This window comes from Protopterus annectens, chromosome 4.part0 (genome assembly GCF_019279795.1).
Source record: "Protopterus annectens isolate FY-2018-M chromosome 4.part0, PAN1.0, whole genome shotgun sequence".
Taxonomy (NCBI): domain Eukaryota; kingdom Metazoa; phylum Chordata; order Ceratodontiformes; family Protopteridae; genus Protopterus; species Protopterus annectens.
The window spans coordinates 267,596,923-267,604,422 of record NC_056733.1 but is presented as its reverse complement, the minus strand read 5'-3'; the positions used below and the strand labels follow the sequence as shown (position 1 = coordinate 267,604,422).

The 7,500-nt window shown below is 34.6% G+C and overlaps 1 protein-coding gene across 2 annotated transcripts in view; it reads left to right on the top strand.

Annotated features, from left to right (window-relative positions):
- The window catches only part of PLPPR1 (phospholipid phosphatase related 1), a 2,199,975-nt gene that overhangs the window by 942,850 nt on the left and 1,249,625 nt on the right, over positions 1-7,500 (top strand). For both annotated transcript variants that reach the window (XM_044068258.1, XR_006364450.1), the window contains exon 3: positions 3,935-4,031. The gene's annotated coding sequence lies outside the window, so the exon portion shown is untranslated. The remainder of the gene's footprint in view (positions 1-3,934; positions 4,032-7,500) is intronic.

Here is a 7,500-nt window from a genome sequence, read left to right as displayed (position 1 = left end):
AAAACCAGGGTACCTTTGGCTAGGCTTATATAGGCCCTAGGGCCAATAGCCTAGTACCCACCTATGAACCTATGAACCTATGTGTATATATATATATATATATATATATATATATATATATATATATATATATATATATATATATATATATATATATATATATATATGTGTGTGTGTGTGTGTGTGTGTATATGTTAGATATATATTTAGAGATTTATAAATACATGTACACCTGTTTGCTAGTTAGGTGCATATACACTTCTGTTGATAGAATATATGTAAAATAGTGTAGTCAGTTAGATGCATGCATTTCTGTTTGCTGAAGGGTTAAGAATAAAATAAAACTGCATTCATCTGTAAATGTAAAATGTAAGGCTGTTACAGCTTGAGAAAAATACTGATAAGGATAACTCCTAAAGAAAGGCATTCAGCTGAAATTACAGTGTCTGGTACAAGCTTCAAGGGAAACAGATAAAGACCCAGTTGCAAGAATGAACAGACTTCTTAGACTCATAATTCATAATTCATATTGAAACAGAACACAAAGGCGCTTATTAACAGGCTGTATGACATTGTGTGGGGAGTATCAAAAGACTGCTTTCATACAGAAACATTCTCAAACAGAAAAGACTACCTAAAAGTTTCATAAACAGACTGTATGACATCAGAAAGTACCAGAGTAATGACTTTCAAAAGACTGCTTTCATGAGAATGTATAAATGTCAGATCTGATCTGATTTCTTGTTAGATCTGCCTAATGGAGAACATCTTTCATGCTGTACAAAGAGCAGATCTGAAGACATTAAAGCTGTAAACTGTACAGTATTGCATGTGTCGTCTGTTATATTGACAAGTTATTTAGTTCTGCACAAGAAAGGTAATGATATACTGCTAGGAAGGTTATAGTCTGCAAAGTTTATGTGCACTAACCAGACTTGGTTTTTTACGAGGCAGTAAATCAGTAGCTAATCAGACTTTGGTTTCAGCATAAAAAAGCTGCTTTGCATTTATTTCTACAAGGCACCAACACAGAAGCTGCAGTCGGCAGTATCAGCAAGTAAGACAAGATTGTCATCATTCATTTTAAATAACTTCTCTCTCTCTCTCTCTATATATATATATATATATATATATATATATATATAATTTTAAATAACGAAATCCTAGAATACCGAGTTTCAAAATACCAAGACCACAATACTGAAAGTACATAACACTGTAGCATTATGACACTGACGTTCATAATATCAAAAATAAATGTGCAGAAGTTATATGTAATTCACTGCACCAAATCAATACTACAGTAAAATAAAACTATATACGTCCCATAAAAACGATAACTGTTACAACACTTAACCACACATGGTTCAAATAACAATGTTATTTGAAGTCTAATAAATCACCTTCACATTCACAAACTATTCACATCATCAAAACACTTCCTAAATCTTGAAACACCTCAATAACTATATCCAAACCTTTATGCCACATACTGGAGTAACTAAAACCCATATAGGTGGGGGGGGGCTACACTCCCTACACCCCCTAACGATATATACCAACTCCAGGATTGCACTATAGTAGAGAAAAGTACATAAACCTTTTTTTACCTTGTGGTACACAACACACTTCCACAACTCCCGTGAGCATCTTACAAAACATCTGCCATATGTTTTTAAACAGAAAGTATAAAACTTTAAAGAGATATACCTCTTATTACAAAGTCTTAAATAACACTTCCTACATTCTTGTTGGTAATCTAAACATTGGCATTTTCAGTTTCAGTCTTATCAGACTCAGCATTTTAAACTTCAATTTTATATCAATTTGGACTTTTGGTCTCGGTTTTATGAAATTTGGCATATCAGCATTTTGGTCTTTCAAAGGGAATATGTGTGTGTGTGTGTGTGTGTGTGTGTGTGTGTGTGTGTGTGTGTGTGTGTGTGTGTGTGTGTGTGTGTGTACATATATATATATATAAATATATATATAGATAGATAGATATAGATATAGATATATATAGATATAGCAATACAGATATGTATAGATACATACAGATAGATAGGAAATATAGTTGTGGAATATGCCTTTTCCAGGGTACTGTGCAATCTCAGAGTTAGTACATATAATTAGCAGGGAGTATATGTGGAGATACAGGGCGGTTTGTCTGCTAAAACAATGTGTAATCTACTCACTGTGGGTGGGAATGGCATAATGGTTAAGGTTTTCACATCTTAGACATATGGCACAGGGTTTGATTCTAACTTTGTGTTATGGCTAAGCTTAAAATGCCTCTTCAGGGCAATTAGCCTAGTATTCACTTGTAAATCTATGAACCTATAATCATTGTATGCTCTAAGGTTATGGTTCACAACAAAATGTGTAATTACAAGATTGATACCCTCATAGGAATCCCCACTTTGTTACCATGGCTTACCTACTTTTTTCTAGAGGAAAACTTCTCATCAATTCATTTTTCTTTAAAGTAATAAATGTGGATTACCACAGAGGACTGCTTAGAATCCTGAGAATAAAAACTTCTGACAGGACATTGACATTCCAGTTCCAGCACATTCCTCTACAATTATAATAGGACATTTCTTGGGCCTTTTCATTGTTAGGATCCCAAATGTGAAATCCATACCATCATGAAACCAGATATCTTTACTTCTGTGCTTCATAAAAGCATTAAAATTATTTCTGAAATATAGAATTGCTGATAATTGTTTTGATTCAGTGCCTGACCACAAAGTTAAATTAAAACTATATATATATATTTTATTTTATATTGTTTTAGTTTGTTTATATTTGTTTACTGGGGTAGTGCACTGATAAATATTGACAAATTTCAGGCTCAGACAAATTGAAATACAAAACATTTCACAAACAAAATATACAAAAATTTAAGCAATAAGAGAATAGTTCAGACTAATTACATAGAAAAAAGCTGTGTCGGTGAACAAGTTTGTTGATGCTGTAGATAAAGATGAGTCGGTATACCTGAAATTGACTCCATCAGTAGTTCGTCTGTACTACTATATACTATTATACCCTGATGAAGCTACAGTAATACAAAGGTTTGTATGAATGTGTTCTTTAGTTCTACTTAGAACTGTATTAATGTTATGTTTGAGTCAGTGATGCAATGTTTATTTCTTTTTTATCCCCTTGCTGAAGTGAGTCCAGTGTCTCCTTTATCTGTATAACTGGCCCACAGTTATGGTAACCAGGCATCCATAGGTGAAGTGAGAGCCTTTCAGCCTGCTTATTCCCAGCCAGGAATCTCCATTCAGTTCACCCACTCTGCTGTGAGAGCTGAGTGGTAGGAAGATGGACAGCTTGAAGGTCCTTTAAGATGGCTTATCCTCTGCTTCAGTGGAGCAACCCCTTCCCCTGCAGCATCTCTTCCTAGGTCCATTATATGCTGCCCTCCATGGGGAAGCATGCCACTACAAGATGGATTCCCCGTAACTTACTCTGTAGCTTGCCAACAGTAGCAGCAGCATGGGCTCAGTAAGATCAAGCTCCGTGGGGTAAACACCTAATGCTCCTGTTAAGTGTTGCCCACATGGTTAGCCAGAGCTGCTTCCTTCCCCAGAGATGGACACGTTGACAACAAACCCTCAGTCCCATCCCCCCACCAGTAACTACAGGTGCTCAAGCTACAAGACCTGTTTTATATTTGCATTTACTAAAAGATTGTGACTAAAAAGGGCTCTTGTGACATAGTTCACATATTACAAGTAAAAATAAAATAAAAGTTTATATTAGACTCCCCTCCCTTGAGTGTGAGTGACTTGATGAAGTATTACCCTGAAGTTATTTGTCCCTTTGTGATAATTAGTTGTACCATTAGTATTATATTCTCTGTCTTAAGCATAATTCTGTCGACATATTAGCCTAATGATGTTTTCACTCTGTCTTTCACATATAGTGCACTGCCTTTACCAACACGGAGCTGCAGGGATTAGATCACTGAGCCAAGAAGCTAAAACGGAAAACTTTTATCAGTTTCCCTGTATGATGTACAAGTAAGTTTTAGATTTTCTGTTACTGTTTGGTCATGATGGCAGTTCACTTATTTCATTGTTTTCTATTGATGGCTAATGATATCGGTTCTAGTGGACTTGGTTTGTAAATATTTTGTTTTTTGTCTGCATACTATCAGTTGTGTTGTACTTGTTTAACATCAGGGTTAAAATATGTTTCACCTTTCATTCAGGAAGTACTTACAAATAAATTTGATTTTTTTCAAACATGAATTTTGCTTAAAAAGTTGCAACAGCAGGAGCTCACAACCCAGAGGAAATGTGCAAAATATACTTTTATTTCTGAAGTAATATCCTGATGTTATAATGAGGTGAGTAGAAAGCATCTATTTGGAAGTCGTACTCAGCTAAGGTCACTTACATGTTCTCTACAGTTTTAGCAGAGATGTTTTAAAGTTGTTTATTTGAATAGGCTGTTCTAATTTTAAAACTAAAATGTATTGTCTTTCATCTGTTGCTTTCTTCAGGTACTATGTAGGCAGCAAAAGTGAATGAGTGACTGAAATGTTTGTTTTTGACTGATCAGTTGGTGTGCAAAGACATATTACTGTGCATTGCTTGCCTGGTGAAAGAATGTTTATTGAGAGCCTTTTAAAAGTGTACCACTGCCAACTGTTACTGTTCTACATTGTTTAAAAGCTGGCCATTCTGGTTTGTTCTTGTTCCTTCACGTAGGTGTTCTTGAGCCTGGGAAATGAAGAACTGCTGACTGTCGGGACTGTTCACCATTTCTTTATGTTTTAATATTTTAAACAATTGTTTAATGGGAGTGTCTCCAGATAAGGAGGCATTATTGTCATTGTTCTCAAAGCAGTCTCAGCAGAATGGAATTTATTTCCCTACAGTTGGTCAAGGTTAAATTCTTCAAATTTCATTTGCCGACAGAAGGAAAGCTCACGAGTCAGAGCATCAATCATTATTTCCATTGGAAATAATTGTAGGTGCAGTTTCTAAATGTGCACCAGCAATGATTCCATTTTTGGGAGATTCCTCCCTTCTTTGAATTAGTGCAACCATGGACTTGGCATATATTATTTCAGGGGAGGGTGACACCGCACATCAGGAGATGTAGGAGAGCTCGCCCCCTGCAAAAAACTGCAAAAAAAAATGTTACATTTTTCACCCTTCTGTGTCTTATGCATTATTTTTTTTTGGTATTTTAGAAGTCAGTGATTCTTAGTAAAGCCTGCAATTTGTCAGGGTCTTTTGAAAATGATTTTGTATACTGTCTTAATATATAAACTATCATGCTTAGAGTATTATTACTCTTTTATTAGTTTTCTGACTTAGGCAATTTTTCTGTCTTTTTGTGTCATTGTATTGATACAGTCCAGTTATTTCTACAGTATTACTTTTTTTATTTAGACAGATATTTGTGTTCACTGAATTTCATATTTTTGTAAATTATGTTTGCATTTTCATCTGTACTTTTTAAATAATGTAAATTAAAAAGTATTTATTCAGATTTGTAGCAGTTTATTTTCTTAGTTCCAATTTATTTCATTTTAAATTAATAATACTTGTTTGTACCGTTTCCAGTATCTTGCCAGAATCTATATCAGTATTTTTTCTGTCCTTCATTTGAATACTCAAGTTATGACTCTGAAAAAATGGATCCATGTAAGTTTACTGAAAGGCAATATAATCATAATACTGAGTGTATAATACTGAAATGTCAAAATGATGAACTCAAACTACCTGTTACCCTACATGTGTAAAGAACTGGACTTCCTCCCATGAAGGACACATATTAGTGCTCGATTCCAAGTTTCACTAACAGGGGAGTGATATTGTTTAACCGTCTTTGCACTGGAGCAGTGCATGTATGCAGTACATGTATGTTATTAGTAGGTATTTTGAGTTCAACATTGCAACATTTGAACATTTTGACATTTCAGGATTTTGCATTCAGTTTTATGACTTTCAGTATATCAGTATTCAATAAGTTGTCATGTACTCCTGCATAATATTTTTTCACTGCAGTAATATTCATTTACTTTTTTTTCCTAATTCAGTTTGGCAGTTATTACTTGGACTGTCATTTTCTCCAAATGTCTCCATGTCTGGGTAGGTCAATATATAGTTTCAGTGATTGTTATGCATACTACATTTGGGCTCTTGGCAGTAAGTAAAACATGTACTAGTAGATAACTCACAGCTATGTTGGTTATTGTATTCTTACTCTCATAGGTTTATTTGGAAAACACACTCTAAAGTGTCCTGTTGCCTTTTTTTCCTGTATTGACTCCAGGCTCATGTGTATAGAACCATTGTAGTTTTCTTAAGCTAAGGGAGCTGCATATCTTAATCTTGACTCTGACAAGCATCCAGTCTTTGCTCCCCAAATGGTCCTTTACAGTCCTTTTCTAAAGGTATTAAGATGATTCATTGACTCTGCCTCCAGTATTAAGGATACATTTTGGAATAAAAGTCATTGTGGACATGTATCATACAGAGGTATGTGCTATTTCTGAAGATTGGTTAAAGGCAGATGTGCATCCGTCTAGTTTAGTCTACATGGAAATGTTGCTTATGTTGAGGACAGAGTGAAAGACAGTAATGACAGCACGATGCATTTTTCATCAGTAAATGGAAGTAGTTATGACTGATATTCATGTCCCTGTTATTCCAGGAAAAAATGCAGTCTTAGTTCCTGCTTTAGCTAGTAGTACAAAAATAAAATTTGACTACGTAAATGTATTCCTCGTACAAGTAAGGCCACTTTTCCTTTAAGCTTGAATTTGTGCTCAGTCTTGCTTGTGAGATTAATTCAACATTGGGTTGTAAAGTATAACAGTGCTTACAGAAATAGCCTACAGTGTCAAACTTACCTGGGAGACCTGGGGGATAATCTGGGGGAGGGCTAATTTAACTTAGAAGTATATTTTTTTACAGTGTCTTGAGCAACCAGTGGGCTGCAAATAATTAAATTTTCTACACTTTTGTATCATATCTAAAGAGAGACAGTGCTTCCACTTTATAAATATAAATGTGATTTAGAACTTTTGCTATGAAATATCTATTACTGTACTTCAGAATTTGAATACAATACTGTTTCAGATCGAGTCTGTGTTGCCGTGCTCAATTTCATTGTCTAGCTAAATGTGAAATTGCTCTGGATAAGATGTTAACTTCCCTGAAAATATTTCACACATTCACACATCACTATGAAATATTACTGTCCATAATTTGTTTTATGTACAATATCAAATTCAGTGAAAGTAATTTTCAGAGACTGTGAATTATAACAATCTGTGCATTCATCATAAGCAGGAACACTGATTTTCATTTTATTTGGGAAAAATATTGGTAAATCCTGAATTTGGACTGTCTGAGAACGGCAAAAACATGGGGCTTTCATGGTATTTTGTAATTTTGGCCAGAGAGTTAATTCATCACAAGATGTATTTCTGCTCATATGTGTTATTTCTAATGTTGTCAGCTTGCATTA